The 17,202-nt window shown below is 35.2% G+C and overlaps 1 protein-coding gene across 2 annotated transcripts in view; it reads left to right on the forward strand.

Annotated features, from left to right (window-relative positions):
- The first annotated feature begins 3,915 nt into the window (after nt 1-3,915).
- The window catches only part of GTDC1 (glycosyltransferase like domain containing 1), a 355,035-nt gene continuing 341,748 nt past the window's right edge, over nt 3,916-17,202 (forward strand). Inside the window, exon 1 of one of the 2 annotated variants that reach the window (XM_027835651.1) lies at nt 3,916-4,005. The gene's annotated coding sequence lies outside the window, so the exon portion shown is untranslated. The remainder of the gene's footprint in view (nt 4,006-17,202) is intronic. The other variant, XM_027835649.1, reaches the window with a different exon arrangement.

Genomic DNA, 17,202 nt, shown 5'->3' on the forward strand with positions numbered 1-17,202 from the left:
TTATTCTTCCCTGCTTATTTATTATATCATTTAAAAAAAAAACTGGGACAATTAACTCTTTTGCCTCCTGTAGTTTTCATTTATGATTTCTTGAAATATGGCACTGGAAAATCAGGCTTTGGTAAAGCCTGTACTTGACTATGCCTTTAAACCCAAATCACTCTGGCACTTAATGATTGGCCAGTAATAGACCTCAACTCAAGCCATTGTTTGGGCTTTGATTGCTCAGAGTGAGTATAAATAGCTATTGTTTCTGCTTTGGCCAGAAACCCAGAGAATCTTCCCCTCCCAGATTGATTATTTTTTTTTCTTTTGAGTAGGCCATCTTTTGTCTCATTTCTTACCTAGTCTTAAACCTCTGAACCACTGAATGGGTGTTACTACCTCAGACAAATTGAGACCTGGGAAAGATCTTCCCTTAAAAAGGAGAAGGTCTCCGGCTGTGTCCCGAGCCACTGCCAGTCTTCCTGACCTCTGTCTTATGGCTGGACTCTCATAACTCTGGAGGACAGAGTGAGGCTGATGATTTTACACAGCTCTGCCTCACTTAAATCCAGTTCACCTGCAAGTCAGAACATCACCCTCCTGATGTCATTGATCCTCTTTGAAAAGGACTAACAACAACAGTAGAGAGAGACAGCTTTCTTTGGTTCAATCTCTCACTGGTCTGGGACACTCTGAGTCTGACTGATGCCTCTCCCTCTTTATTCAGAATGAGACTGGCCAGGAAGCTCTGAGTCCTCTTGATTCCTGGGAGAAATCCTTCCTTTGCTTTTGGCCTTAGTATACTCTGTCTTATTAACCTTTAAGCTGGGGTTCTTAACTTTTTTGTGTGTGTGTGTGTCATGAACCACTTTGGCAGTTTGGAGAAGCTTATGGACCCTTGCTTAGAATAAAGTTTTTAAATGCATAAAACACTTAGAATTGCAAAGGAAACCAATTACATTGAATTACAATTAAAAATATTTTTGAAAAAATTAACAGACCCCAGGTTAAAAACTGTCTGTATCCTGGCCAACCTCACATGATTGCCGTTTCTGATAAGGAACTCCTTCCCTTCTTCCTTGTCACTGTCTGCCCGGCCAACTGTCCTCTCCTTAGCTTGGTTTCACTGCCCAGTTCTTAGGGTTAAGAGCTTGCCCAATAACCTACTTTATGTAGTCAGTCTCAATATCCGTTCTTTGGTCTAAACTGTAATAGCCATTCACAGCATCTGTCAGACTGATCTTCACTCCCAGCACTTGACCCTGCAGGTACCTGATAAAGTCCACTGAACCAGGAACCAAATGAGCTTCAGGATATGGAAATTTGTTGGACCAAAGGTCACCAGGTATCGATGTCATATCCCATGTATTCATTGTTTAACCATTTAATTTTCTAAGCCTTGTACAACACAATTATTCAAATATTCCATTTTGTTTATACAGATTTTGTGCATTGTCATTGTAGCTGTCATTTATATAACACTTTAAGGTTTTAAAGCATTTTGCATATATTATGAATTTGAACCCCACAACAACCCTGTTAAGGAGATACTGCAAGTATGAGGAAGCTGAAGACCAGGGTTTCATTTTGCAAATGATGAGTCAAACTCCAAGGGATTTAAATGACTTGCCCACGGACTTGTAGAGAGTAGGTATCAGAGGTGGGATTCAAATTTAGGTCTTTTTTACTCCAAGTCTAATATTTTATCCACTCTAGCATATTCCCTCTTATACATGATCTTAGGGTTAAGATTCTGAGATTGAACTGCCCTCATTATCATTGCAGCTATTTCTCAGACATTAAGTGGTAGAAATTTCTTTTGTCTTTGTGACACTGTAGAATTTTATAATGGACTTCCAGAGAGAGGATAGACTGAGATTTTTGTTTTATATGCAGTCTTAAAAAACAAACATAAGATTTTAAAATACATGTAAGGTCTTCTGCTTAGAAAATATTTTCATTGAAAACTTTCTGTATTTAACAAAAGTATCAACATTATAATTTAATGTGTATCTGATAGATGTAATTTCATACCATTCCTTCTCAAACCGTTTACTGCCACTCCAACAGCTATTTCTTTTCTAGCATCATCTTTGAGAAGTTAGAGTGCATTTCTTCCTGAATACCAAGCAGTTTAGTGTTTTATCAAATGCTTTGTAAGTCCTTATAGTGAATTTCTTCAAGAGGCAATACATTAAGCAAAAAGCACCAGTAAAGATACCTGTAGAGATCAACATACGTGCCCTCCAGCAAAAGACAATAATTAGTTTCTCTTATTCCCTAGCAAACTGTCCCAATTGTTGAGGTATATGAAACACAAAGATCACTGGAATGCTGTCTTGAGTCCCACACAGTTGGAATTGTTTATGCCCATTCAATTTTTAATGTACCCATAAGATGTTTTGATAGGGTCACTAAGCCCAGTGAGATTTGCATGCTTGATCAAACTTTTGACAGCTTAAATATAGAGATAAACATGAACCTATTGAATACTTTGAGTGTTAACTTTTAGACCAACATTAGTGGAAAATATTAATGCAATACTTCAAGAATTTTCAAGTTTCTTTAGTTATTATAGACTACTTTGGTCCTTAAAACATGTATGGCCTCAGGCCATCTAAGCAAACTCTCTTAAATCGTACAGATACCTTATTTCACATAGATAGCTGACATACATGGACTGAATATTTGTAGGATGATTTTATATTTAAAATTTATTGGAATTGCTAGTGTATTCAAAATGAGGTGACAGATCATTACACCTTAATAAGATGATATATAGTTGAATATAAAATTCAGGCTAAGGTAGTTCTTCCTTAGAACTTATTTTTACAGGTCTTATTACTCAAAGTACCAGAAAGGATTTTATTTTCATAATGTTTTACTTGTAAGACAATATATGGTAGGAACCCCTGAGATAGATTTGAGAGCACTTATAGAAGATATTGACAATCTCATAGAAGAAGCAGTGTTATTTCTGTATTTTAATTTATAATATCTTAATATTCCAAGTAAATGAACAGGTTCAGTACTCATTTCCTCTAAGAAAAACATCCGTAATATCTTAATCATCCAAATATGCCACGATGGGTGTATATATTTCATAAAGTGTTTCTCAGAGTTAATCCATCACTGAAGGTTGTGTCAGATTGTAGTAGAACTGAAGATGTTGGACTGTTCATTGCTGACTCAATCAGAATCTTTAGGTGCTAATTAAGAGAGTTAACTAGTGTGCCTCAGTTTTTCCCTGATTCATCTAATATGTAGGCAGTGTTTTTCATTTGAGTTTCTAAGTATAATTATTTATTATTTCTTCAGTGAACAATGGAATGAATGATGTGGATGTTACTAAGCTTACAAGATTACATCTAGATTTTATACTTCACTGGAATCTGTAGCCATATCTAAACTCCAACACAGAGGGAAATGTGGATGCTGCATTTAAAAAAGGAAGAATTACTGAGAACAGGCTGATGATTATGTGATGCTGGTATAACTGAAGTACTGTAATATGGGGGATTTTTTTTATTAGCTTATACTTCATTAACTTTCAACAGCTTCACAGAAGTCATTCCTGAGAATGGATCTGTCTATACTGGCCATCAAGTTCCATATATAATAATATCATGGTAATGTTGCATGCAGTGAAAGGGAGTTTGTTTTCTGTAAAAAATAGAGTGATGGGAACATTGATGGTCTGAAGAAGTATTATATTAGGGTAGTGGGCCATTTTTAATTTTTATTATTAAAATTTTAATTTATTCCCACCCAAGTTTTTTTTAGTACATTCTTATTTTTCCTTCCCAGATTAAGTTAATGAAAGGTAGATGCTTATTGACCTAAAAAAGGGAAGTCACAATACGATGTGGTGGAAAGATCTCAATTTGAATTCTGGTTCTCCTATTTGTTCCAGGAAGGCAAACATACTTGTGTAATTTTGGGTTAATCACTTAAAAACCCTGGCCCTCAGTTTTCTCACTTATAAGATGAGGGAGAGCTTTGGAGCAGAGGATCTTTAAGGTATGTTTTATTTCTAAATCCTATGATTCCATGAATTTTTATGTTTTGATTTGGTAGCATCAATGACCTCTTGTTCCTACCACGTCAATTCAAACTCTTTTGGCTAGCTTTCAGAGACCTCACTATTCTAATATGGTCCAACCTCTGTATTTTTATTTCCTACTGGTTCCCAGCAAGCCAGTCCTTTTACTGTTCTCTGAACACACCAAGCGTATTCTGTGATTAAGGAACACGTACCTGATACTGTGGAAAGTGTATAGAACTTGGATTATAATCCAGACCTATTTGTTACTAGCTTTTTGTATCCTTAGTGCTTAGCACAGTGCCTGACATATAATAGGCTCTTAATAAGTGTTTATTGACTGATCCTTGAAGTATTTTATTGCTTGATGGTGAGCTGGGATTTTCAAATGCTATACCAATGGAGACTTTTACAGATCCTACAAATCCGGGCAGGATTTGAGTTTAGAATTTGTGATAGATTGTATGTCTGATCTGAGGGCCACGCTACTGAAGTTCAGAGAAGCTTATCCCAAGAGGTTTGACTACCAGGCAATCAATTTTTTTTTCCAGCCTGAGAAAGGCATAATAATGTTAATTATTTAACTTCAGCCATCTGTTATTTTTTTTTTAATTGTGGGGACTCTCTCTGATGTTGTATGTAACAATCTCTCATTCCTTAGTTAAACGCCTTCCTTCCAAAAAATCCACCCTATGGCCCTTAGAGACAAACCTCTTCAAACCTAGTCATGTTGATCCTCAAACAAAAGATATGCAGTCTGTTTCCAGGGCACTTAAATCCTTTTTATTTTGGTAGAGGATTTTAGAACTTGTGCTCCACTGTCATAGCCTTCAGAGAACACAGGGTCACATCTGTGCCTTGCGATAATTGCGTGGCTTTACTGTTTTGTTTTTAATATGATCATGTTGATTGTTTTCCTAATATTGAACTATCTTTGCATCCTAGGTATAAATCTAATGTGATAATGAATGATTTTTAGAAAAATTACTTTAGCATTTTTGCCAGAAATTTTGAATCAAAAAAAATTTTTTTTTTCCAGATTGAATCAGTTAATTATTGATATTAGTCTGTAGTTCTCTTTGTTTGTTTTATCCTTCCCTGGTTTAGATATTAGGACTAGATTCTTTGATTCAAGATCTTTATCCTTATTTATTCCTTCATTATTAAGCTCTTTGTGTATTTCATGAAGTTGAAGCTTCTGAAATATCAAGTTTGAGCTCCCTCTTCTAACCTATTTCTGTTATTGTTTTTGTAGATCTTTCCCTATCATCCTTTTTTTTCTTTTGTGCTTCTTTCTTATAAGTATCAATTCATAAGAGAAGTGTCAATTTAGAAATAATTAATGATGAAAGAAGCATTGCCCTTTTGTAGAAATTGCCCTATGTTCTAAATCATGTGTCCAATTCTACTTTTTACCTTCCATATAATGATTCTCCTTCCCATTTGCCATTTATTCTCCTCTCTGCTCTCTTGTCCTCCCAACCTTCTTGGGACTGGGCAACTACCCCCAAATCTCTCATTTCCCTTCCCCTGAGGTTTGGGATATTGTCCATGGAGTCACAACAGTTCCTCAGAGGCAGTGGCCCCTCTTGTGCTTCAACTCTCCCCAAGTTAGATGTATGGTAAAATCTCCATTTTCCATTATGGATATAGTTTCTATCCTAATGGGAGTGTTCTTCATTGGTACCCCCTTCCCCTAGTAAGTTGAGACTTCTCCCTTTCATTGTTTCTGTTTCACTTCCTCCATTTGGTCATCTCTTCATTCTGTAGTTCCATTTCTTGCTAAGAGATTACTAAAGACTATCTAAATTTCTTTGTTCATCTGTAGATTTCATTAGGGTATATCACACATTCTTCTCCATGTACCACTTTCCTTCTCTCAATTATTCAGTACTCTTTCATTATGAAATATAGTCGTACAGAGTACTTTGATTCACCTTTTGGGAGGGGATAGGGGTCATATTGTATCAACCCTGTCACTTTTCTTTCTTTAATTTCCTTTTTTGTTATAGGCTTGTCTACTTAAAAGAAAAATCTCTTAATGGTCCCTGTATCGTTGTTTGAAACTCAATAAATCAGTCTTTGTTTTTTAAAGAGTAATTTCTAGAAATGAGTTATTTTATTTTTTTTTACTTATTCTTAACTGAAGAGTTATATTTATTTACTTTTCTTGTGTTTTTGTTGTTTAGGATGTTTGCAAGTTGATTAAATTGACATTCATTAAATGTCTTTTTTTGGAGGGGGCAGTAATCCTTGAAATGCCTTTCTTTTATTGAATATCCATCTTTTTAACTTGGTGATTAGGCTCAGTTTTGTAGAGTCTATCATTTTGTGTTGCATCTTAATTGATTTTTCTTTTCAGTATTTATTATTTCATTCCCTTTTGTGACTTCATGTGGTTGCAGAATAGTCTTGAATTATTTAAATTTAATTTCTTTTATATTTGAAGGTCTTTCTCTTGGCTGCTTGAAGATTTCATTGTTTATCTTTGAAGTTGTTAAGTTTCTTGAAATTGTTAAATTTCTCTTTGAATCTGAAGCCTAGGGGTTTTTTATTTTATTTTATTTTTTTCTGGAGTTGATTCTTTTGTTTTCTGTATTCAGAATTTCTAGGGAGTGTTCTTGCATTGTTTCCTGCATTTTGGTATTTATGTTTTCTGATTTGTCATGGTCTCCTTAGAGATCTAAGATTATTAAATTTTCTATGAATATTCTTTTTTTTTTTTTTTTGGCTAGGCATTGGGGTTAAGTAACTTGCCCAGGGTCACACGGCTAATATGTGTCAAGTGTCTGAGGCCAGATTTGAATCGGGTCCTCCTGACTCCAGGGCTGGTGCTCTGTACAGAGATGATGTGTTTCTTTAGCATTGCTACATTTTGCTTCTGTTTTTCCAAATTGTCAATAATAATAACAACAACAATAATACAAAGCAACAATGACAAGAATAATGGTGAGGTGGTGATAGTTAAGTTTGCAAAGTGCTTAACATATATTATCTCATTTTATTATCTTCCTAATTTCCAGAAATTAATTGACTTTCCCAAGGTCACATGGCTATAAAGGGTCTGAGGCTAGATTTGGAATCAAGTCTTCCTAATTTCCAGGTCCAGCGTTGTATCTCCAGTGCCACCTATCTGTCTTTCACTTCAGTATATAGAATATACCAAAGCTTTAATAGCTTATAAGTATAATAAGACTTTTGGTATGCTTTTTATTTGTATCTCACATCTGTTTTCTCCTCTGCTTCTTTGGAGAGCTATGCCACTGTGGATTAATTTTTTCTACTCTTCTAATTATTTCTACTTCAGGCAACAAGTTCTTATATTTGTTCTCTTCTAATTTGGGATTCTCCAACATTCTGTGTTTTATCAAGCTTATATTTAATTTACTTTGTTTTAAAATATTCAGAGAAATGTGTAAGGTTTTTTTTTTGATGTTTTAGTACTCATCCTAATTTTAGTATCATTTCTGTTGATTTATCTGCTCATGTTCTAGGTTTTTAATCGAATTTTCTTTTCTTGACATCTCTGGTAGTTTTAATATTTCAAATACATGGTATTCCAAAAGTCAGTGCAGTTTTAAGCTTAAGTGGAAAGAAAGCTTAAAATGGCTAACTTTTGAGATATCCTTTATATATACATGTAAGTATGCACACATATATGTATGTGTGCATGCATGCATGTATGTATCTATATCTATAAATATATCTATATATATACCTATGTGTGTGTATATATATATATGTCTATGTTTGTGTGCATACACACACAGGAGTATATATCTTCCCCTGTCCTTCACTTTCTGATATCTCTCTGTTTGTTGATGAGTATACCCTGGGAACTGGAATGCAAAGGTTCCTCAACCTTTTCTGACAATAGGAAATTTACTTTTCACTGGCCTAAATCCCTGTTCTAAATAGCTTTTGGGGACAAGACTAGCTTCAACTGGATTTCATTCCTTTTCCTTTAAGTCCAACCTAGCCCCCTTATCTCAGTTCTTTCCTCTCTTACTGGCAAGTTAGCTTCTGCTACTTTTTGCAGCTTTGGAGTTGGAAGAGGTGGGCATTCTGTGCAGAATGTGTGCAACCTTGAGGTTTTCTAACCTAGGGTCTATTCCAGGCAAAAGGAAGCATGATTACTTTTCCCACCCTCTATTTCCCTCCATAGTACTCCCCACATGCTGGTCAGAGCCAATGTCCCCTGCTTTGTGGAAAGGAAGGGAATAGGATTACTAACTGATACTACAGTACACGGGATCCCTTTTTTAGGTCCCTCCAAATAAGCCTATGGGTCAGTTTGTGCTGCCTGCTGAAAGATGGAGGCTGAAAGAAGGGGAGGGATGCTATGTGACACATTAAGGATTAGTGTTTTCCAGTGTTCATTGTTAAAGTTGTTATCTTGTTTGCTTCTTGATTGCTTATTTTGTGGATTCATCTGTAATTGTTCTACCTATAGTACATAGTCTATAGTACATATAGTACACCTCTTTGGGGTGGTTTTGAGAGTTAGTGGAGGTTGGAGAAAATTGTCTAGGCCACCATTTTACTGGTCACTTGATCCAGATGTCTCATACCTCTATAATCTAAAAAAAGCTTCTTACTTCCCTTCAAAACACAATGATGACATTCACAAGAAAACAATTAAAATATGTTTTGTTTTGTTTCATCCAAATACCAAGCTGTATAAAAAACCAAAAAACATTTATTGAGTGGCTATCATCTGTTCACTGCTTTAAGTGCTTGGTTTGTTGGTGGAAAGGCAAGATGGTGTTAAAGACATAAGAAGTCTTGTCCTCATGGAGCTCATGGTTTGATTGGGGATATATTATATCTTAGACTAGCAAAGGTAAGACAGTACCTAGACAGCAAAGTGATAGCTGGGGCAGCTAGGTGGTTCAGTGGATGAAGTGCCAGGCCTGAAGTCAGTAAGACTCATCTTTCTGAGTTAAAATCTATCCCCAGACACTTACTAGCTGTGTGCCCTTGGGTGAGTCACTTAACCCTGTTTGCCTTAGTTCCTCATCTGTCAAATGATCTGGAGAATGATATGGCAAATCACTCCAGTATCTTTGCCAAGAAAACCCCCAAAAATGGGGTCATGAAGAGGCAGACATGATTGAAACGACTGAACAACAACAAAAAGTGATAGACGTTTATATGATGTTTTAAGATTTGCAAAGCAGTTTATACTTCAAAATAAAATATCAAATGGAAATCACTTGAAGCCACCTAAAATATTATACTATTAATAATATAACACTACCTTTATATAGTGCTTTTTTTTTTTTTGGTCTCGGCAATGGGGTTAAATTACTTGCTCAGGGTCACACAGCTAGTAAATGTTATGTGTCTGAGGTCGGATTTGAACTGAGGTCCTCCTGAATCCAGAGCCAATGCTCTATCCACTGCACCACCTACCTGCACCTGTGCTATATTATTTTTAAATGGCTATCATGTATGCTATTTTATTTGTTCCTTTTAACAGTCTTGTCAGGTAGACAGCATAGGTAATATCCCTATTTAGAGACAAGGAAACCGAAGCTCAGAGACATTAAATAACTAGTACATAGTGGAATTTGTGTTAGAACCTCAATTCTTTTTACTTCTGGCACTGTGTACTTTCTGTTATATCATATGTTCTCCAGTAGAATGTCAGCTTTTTGAGGACAGAGACTGTCTTTATCTCACTTTTGTTTTTGTATCCCCTTTGCCTTGTAGAATGTATGGCACATTGTAGAAATTTAGTTTATGTGTATTGAATGATTGTACAGTTGCACTTAAAGTGAAGATGTTCCTACAAACCACCATTAGTTTCAGAAATATAGCTTGTGAAAAATATTTCGGCTTTAAGACAAAGAAAATCCCACTTAATATTTACTTCATGGAACAAAAAGGCAAAAATAATTATTTTGCAAAAGTGACTATATCAGTCAGTGAGAACGCAGTTTGACTATGTACATATGTGATTGTACCTACTTGTAAAGCAATTCAAAATACCAGTTAATTCAGATTCTTTTCTATGTGATGTATTTCCTCAAAAAGATTGGGGAACTTTTGAATGTAGCTGATTGGGAAAATAACGAATCCAGATTTGGGACTTATTTGTTTGTGCTATGGTGATTTTTGTGTTTTAAATTTGGATCTGTGATTTTGTTGGTGTAAGGAATTACCTGGTAAGGAAATTCCCTTCCCATCAATGCAAAATTGAAATTGTTCTTCAATTAATAGTCTTAGGGAATTGTGTTGGGGTAATAAGAGGTTAAATTACTTGCCCAGCTACTTTGAATCACAGGTGGGAATTGCCTCTTTGAGTAGGAATACAGTTGTGTAGAATTATTGTTGTTTTCAAACAGAGGCACTGTTGTGAAGTGGAAAGAGTATAGAATTTAGAGTCAGAAGACATGGATTCTAATCCCAAACTTGACACTTACTATCTTTGTGATCTTGAATATAATAGTTAAAAAGTAGTCTTATATTGAAAAATAATTACACATAATTATTTGCCTGTGTCAGTGGATCATAACCTCTGATGTAGATACTTCCTCCAGTGGTGCAGATGTAGTTTATGTCTTTAATTAGTCACTTAATCAGTAACAGAAGTACCACATGCTTTGATAAGCACTGGAAATATACAGACAAAAATAAAATAGTCCCTGCCCTCAAGGAGCTTAGATTCTGGAAGACAACACATATGCATATAAATAAATATATAGAAAAATATGCAGGGAGTATATACAAGGTTCACTATGGGTGGGGTGGGCACTAGTAGTTGGAAGGTGGAAGGGGGTTGGATCAGGAAAGACTTTCTGTAAAGTAGTACTGGAATCTTGTCCTGAAGAAAATAAGGGATTCTAAGAGACAGAGATAAGGAGGTGGGTTGTATTCCAGGAATGAAGGAGAGAGCCTTCTCCTCCTTTGAGATTCTTGTCCAGCTTCTTCTATGTCCCCTCATGTCCATAAACCCTCTATGGATGATCTACCTAGTGTACTGGATGCCTTCCTTTAGGACTTTTAACTTTTTTGTAGGAACTAATGCATTATTTACACCTATTTATTTTTCTGTGTCTAGAACTCAACTCCTTTCCCTATAATACCTTTCTTGAATGCTATTTATACTACACTTCTTACACTCAAATAATTTTTAGTAATATGTTTGGAACCTGCTTATGCCCAACATTGCTCTTTGAACTGGTAGCAGTTTTATCACATAAAAACCCTTGAATTATTTGAGAGAATTGCTCTACTTTTTTCTTCAAAGTAAATGAGCTCCTGCCTCACAAAAATGTAAATCATTTTAGTAAATTTTAAAAGAAAACCAAGGAAGTGGAGAGGCTTAGAATTCCAAATAAACATGGAAGTTGGGAATGAAAATATGGGAGAGAAAGGCTTTTTTTTTTTTTAAATCCTAAACACCTAAGATTATATTGAAACATAGCATACCCATTTTACATACAGAATTTAAAAAATTCAATAAATGTATTTGATACAAATTCATGGAATATGCAGCAGCTGCCTGCTTCCTCTGTGTTTCAGATGAGAGCCTTGGCCACTAACAAACAAATGACAATGTTTTGGGTTTCGAATGTTCTACCACCTTTTACTGTATTTGGATCAAACTTAAGTATTGGTAAAACACTCTAGCAATACTGAACAGTAATGCAAAAACAACAGGCAGAAGCAAACAAAATCCATCCATTCAAATGAAAAGAACTCTCCCCAAACCTAGCAACTTTTGAGAGCTGTCCAAATCCAGTTTTAGTTCACATTTGTTAGACAGAGAACCCTTGTTAGCCACTGCTCTGTGATTCTTTTTTTTTTCTTAAATATGTGCCTATTGCATCCCCTCATTACCTCTACCTCAGGAACATTCTATCCGGATTAAGTATTAAAAAAATTAAAAAAACTCCAACAAAATCTAAGAGGTGTATGTGTATGTGGAGGGGGGAATGCCAAGGAGATACCCTTCAGAAAAAGAAACATCTTACTAACTTTTCCCTCTTTCTCATGCCCAACCTGCAACATGACAGTGATAAAAACAGATGGCATTTCTTCCCCCTCCTTCCTTTCCCAGTCTTCCTATAGCTCCATAGCATTTTCTACCTTGCTCTGAGACCTTCACCTTCCTTTTCTACCAAAATTTTGGCAGACATTTTAGCATTTGTAAGAGGTACAAATTTCTCTCCCCTCTTTCCAGGTCACCCAAATAGCCTTGCTTTTTCTTCCTGCTGCATCATCCCAGTGTACATTTCTAATCTAAGGAAGCTGACTTTCTCTTGGATGTAAGATAAAAAGTACTTTTAAACTTGGCTTTTTAGAAGAGAAGAGACTCCCCATAGATTAGCCCAGGGGTGGAGAACCTGCAGCCTTGAGGCCATATGTGACCTTCTAGATCCTTGGGTGTAGCCTTTTGACTGAGTCCAAGTTTTACAGAATGAATCCTTTTATTAAGGGGATTTGTTTTCTTCTTTTTTTTTCAGGCAATTGGGGTTAAGTGACTTGCCCAGGGTCACACAGCTAGTGTCAAGTGTTTAGTCTGAGGTTGGATTTGAACTCAGGTCCTCAGGGCCGGTGCTCTATCCACTGTGCCACCTAGCTGCCCCAGGGGATTTGTTTTCTGAAGTTTCAATTCAGTTAGAGGGCCTCACTTGAGGACCTAGAGAGCCACATGTGGCCACGAGGCCACAGGTTCCCTATTCCTGGCTGGTGAGCCACTCTCACTTGTTCTCTTTTCATCCCTCTCTTTTCATACCACCCTTAGGAAAGCCCTTCATTCATTTACAAAGCATGATCATCCTATTACTGCTTCTTCACATTAAGCTCCACTTGTCTACAGCTGTAGCCCCATGGTCATGTTTCTGTAGGTAGGAAACTGAGCTAGAGTTACCAGGAACAAAGTGCTGTTATTTTGGGGGAAGGGGATTTTCTGGGGATGCCATCACACCTAGCCACTCTTCAGCTTTATTTTTTCCAAGCTTTGGGGACCAGGGTAGGTGGTGTATGAGAGGGAGAGTTGATATACTTTATATATGAGAGCCCTGACTCTGTTACTGGAGTTCTTAACTTTTATTGTGACATGGACTCCTTTGTCATTCTGTCTGGGGATTCCTTCTTAGAATAATGTTTTTTAAGTGCATAAAATAAAGTAATAGGATTACAGAGGAAACTAATTATACTGAAATGCCCATATCAAAATACTTTAAAAATTCACAGTCTTCCCCTCCACCCCTCCGCAGCCTTCCAGCTAAGAACCCTTGTTTTAAGATCTCTTCTAGTACTAAGCATCATAGGAATATAAGATTTTATTCTTTCTAAGGAAAGACTTTAGAGATCATCAGCTGTTCTTAACCTTTTTTGGTGTCACATGCCCCTTTGGCAGACTATTGAGGCCTATGGGACGTCTTCAAGAGTATGTTTTTAAATGCAAAAAAAACTCCACATAGGATTACAAAACAAACCAATTATACTGAAATAGTTATCAATATAGAAATATATAATTACATATAATTATATACTGTGTATTGCATTATATAAGCTTATATATATAGTTATATAACATGTTACTGTAACTATATATAGTATATTACATACATGCACATATGCATGCATATATACCTTATGTGTATGCATATTTAACCATTCATTCATTTATTAATCTGTGTTTGTTTATTTCATGGACTTCATATTAAGAACCCCTCCTCTAAAGGATTGGGTATAAAGATGTGGATAATTACTTGACCTTGCCAGCTTTAGAAACATTCCCTTGAAGCACCACTAGCAGTTATATAGAAGATCATATAAAATCACACCTTTGAAGCAAGAAGAGTTCTTATTGATGATCCAATCCAACTCTTTCTCTTATTTTGTAGTTGAGGAAACCGAGGCACACTGAAGTATGACGGCTTCCCCAAAGTAATGCAGGTGCTATGTAGCAGTCATCAGAAAGCTTCTGCATTGTTATGTTGTGTGGTGGGAAGCTGTTACTACGGCTTCTTCTGGTGCTGAAGAAACCAATGAAGTTTAATATGTCTGTACAATTAGAAGCTACACTGAAGTTTTTTATAAGTCATAATTGGATAGATGAGTCAGAGGATGTCCAGCCTATATTTTATTGGGACCAACATAGTATTATATTTCTTTTGTTCTGTTGCATTAATGTTTTCTATTCAACAAAGTAGCCTAGCATAATGAATAAAGAGCCAATCTTTAAGCAAGTAAAATCTGGGTTGAAGTCCCACATGTAAATTGTATGACCCTGGGAAAGTCACTTGACTTCTCATTTTCTAGTAAATTTTCTAAGAATATAAGTTGTAGACAAGGTGCCTCCATTGGTAGTGGGAGTTTCACAGCCAAGAGTTCCCTATATCAGTGAAATCACAGCTCTAGTCTCTGTTCTTTATTCAACAAGGAAGTATTGCATATGCTTTAGCTAAAGATCAAAATTAGCCAATGTGATTAGCAGGGAAGAAAAATTAGCAAATTAATGAATCAGGATTCAGGTGATACCTTATTACAAAGGTTTATCTTTTGTTAGCGTATTAAATATGCCAACAAAATTAAATTAATACTATTATTTAAATGATTACTGAGATCATTCAGTACTATTACTGAATACTATTATTTGAAAATTAAATTAAGTACTGTTCTTTGAATGATACCAGTAAGTGGATATGCCTACTCAACTTAGTTTCCTGTGGTGAGATGAAAGATGTATAGCTTTTCAAACATCATATTCCTTATTAATGGACATTAATGACTTGAATAGAGTTGGTTGTCAGCCAGATAATTTTATTTGAAAGGCAGAGTGAGTGTAGTAAAAGAAGAAATGGACTGGAAGTTTCCGGACCTGATTCAAATTTTGTTGCTTAGCTTCATTGTTTGATCTTGGGTAAGTCACAAGCGCTTTAAGCTTGTTTCTTCATCTGAAAAAATGGGGACAATAGTATTTATATTCCCTGTTTATCAGAATTATGGTAATGATCAAATCAGAATAAGAAGATGTATATAAAGAACTTTGTAAATATATGATATTCTATAACAGAAATGAGAACTTCACGTAGAAGTACCACAAGAGACCAATTAATGAATGGCACTCTACTTTGTTATTCCTTATATTGGCATATAATACCATGTTGTAATATCAAATTAAATCTAATTAGGAAAATTAGACACTAAGTTCTTATCTATCCAGTTAAGACAAAAATCATGAGAGTTATATTTTCATAGAATACAAGTTTTTAAGATAAAGTACACTGTCTCATAAGAATCGCCATATATACCCTCTGACTATTCTCCCTTTATTGCCATTTATTCTAATGCCTTAAAATATATATAATAGTGGGAGGGTTGAATTTTAATTAGACAATAGTTGTTACACATGCATTTTCAGGAATTGGATAGTTGGGCCTATTGAAAAATTTTGCATGCAAAAAAGCCAGTTCTGTGGATTTAAATATTTTGGTCAGCCTTTTAGGAGAATGAAGCAATGGATCTGATTTTCTCCATGTGGTATTTTAAAATAATTCCTTTTAATGATTTCACCTTGTTTCTGTTTGTTATGTCTTTCATTTCTAATTCACTCTTGAATGCTGTGTATCGTGCCATTATCAACATGCAGTACTTATTTTAAGCTGTTATTCCTCTGGGTCAACTGTTTGAAAATGTAATTTTATATTTGCTGAAAGCTTAAAAAATAAAGCAAAAGAGAGGCTCTAAATAATTGTTTAAATCTTCAGCAATATATGTAGCTCTAAATGTGAGTTAATTCTTTTCACAGAGTTGCTTGCTGTTGGAGACCCTGCATATTTGTTTTAGCACACTCAGTTATTGGTTAAAAGAGACAATCACAGCCTTACAGCCAAGAATATAACAGTAAAAATGCAGTAAATGAATTGTAATCAGCAGACAATTTCTTCTGCTGTAATGTGATTTAATTTGGTAAATATATTTTTATATATAAGCTAGTGTATGAAATCATTTACTGGATAAGAGATGGTAAAATAACACATATTTTCATTAACCCTTAAGCTGGGAAATTGTAGATTTTCATGCAAATGAGCCAGGTCATCATTGCCTATCACCCAATTCTGATATAAAACAGACAACTAATTCTTTTCTGTCCTGCTGAGTCCTATTAAACTTCTGAGGTACTTTTACTAATAGTTTTGCAATTCACGTAACTTAAAGCTCTTACCTTACTAACAGAAACAACTCTAATTTTACTAAGTGACCAAATGTACCATTTTACAGATGGAGAAACTTAATATAATTTATCCTCGTGGCTATTCTTATTTAAAAAAAAAAAGGAAACCCAAATGAATTTTTCAGTTCTATTAAGAAGTTAGCAACTGCTATATACTACCAATCTCTGTGATAGTTGATTTGTTCCTTTACAATGCAAATTTTAGGTATACAAAGATCTTCTACTTTTATTTAAGAAATGTGCCTGGAGGCTAGATTGGTAGGCTTTAGGGAGATATCTGGTTTGGTGTGAAATAAATAGTTGTTAAAGAATCACATAAATTGTGTCTTAGAAGATGAAAAGTAGAGCTGTGAGAGCCTGGGAAAAGCCAACTGTACCTGTCAGGCAGGCTCATTTCTTTGTTTCATTTTGCTAAAAATATGGCAAAATTTAAAATGATGACAATGAATAATGGCATCATAAAGTAGTTCATGAAAATAAGTAATTTCTTGCAAAAGCTGTATGAAAAATTAAAGTGTACTGATGCTGCTTGATATGACTCCAGAATTGAGGCTTGGAAAGAATGCGATGTAGTTTATGGTAGTTTGGGGATAACTATTGATATATTAAGCTTTATAAGTGTTAATGAAGATAATCTAATTAGATTGGTGTCTGTGATGGGACTATCTTGTTGTAGGGAGTTTTGTGCCTACTTTTAATTACTGCTTATTTTTGATTTTGTGACTTCTTGTCAGGTAATTTTTTTTGGAAGTTTTTGCACAAAGAACTATAAGTGTTGTGAAACAATAGAAAGAGGGCTGTATTTGGAGTGGGAGAACCTAGTTTCCAATCCCAGATCTACCACATACACTCCCTGTGACCTTGGATAAGTCCCATAACCTCTTAATGTTTAGTTTCTTTATCTATTAAAAAAAAAAGGGTCTGTTAACTTTTAAAAAAAATTTCAATAAGTGTATCTCAACACAATTAGTTCCCTTTA

The sequence above is a fragment of the Vombatus ursinus genome, unplaced genomic scaffold, assembly GCF_900497805.2.
Source record: "Vombatus ursinus unplaced genomic scaffold, bare-nosed wombat genome assembly UNPS02014816.1, whole genome shotgun sequence".
Classification (NCBI taxonomy): Eukaryota; Metazoa; Chordata; class Mammalia; order Diprotodontia; family Vombatidae; genus Vombatus; species Vombatus ursinus.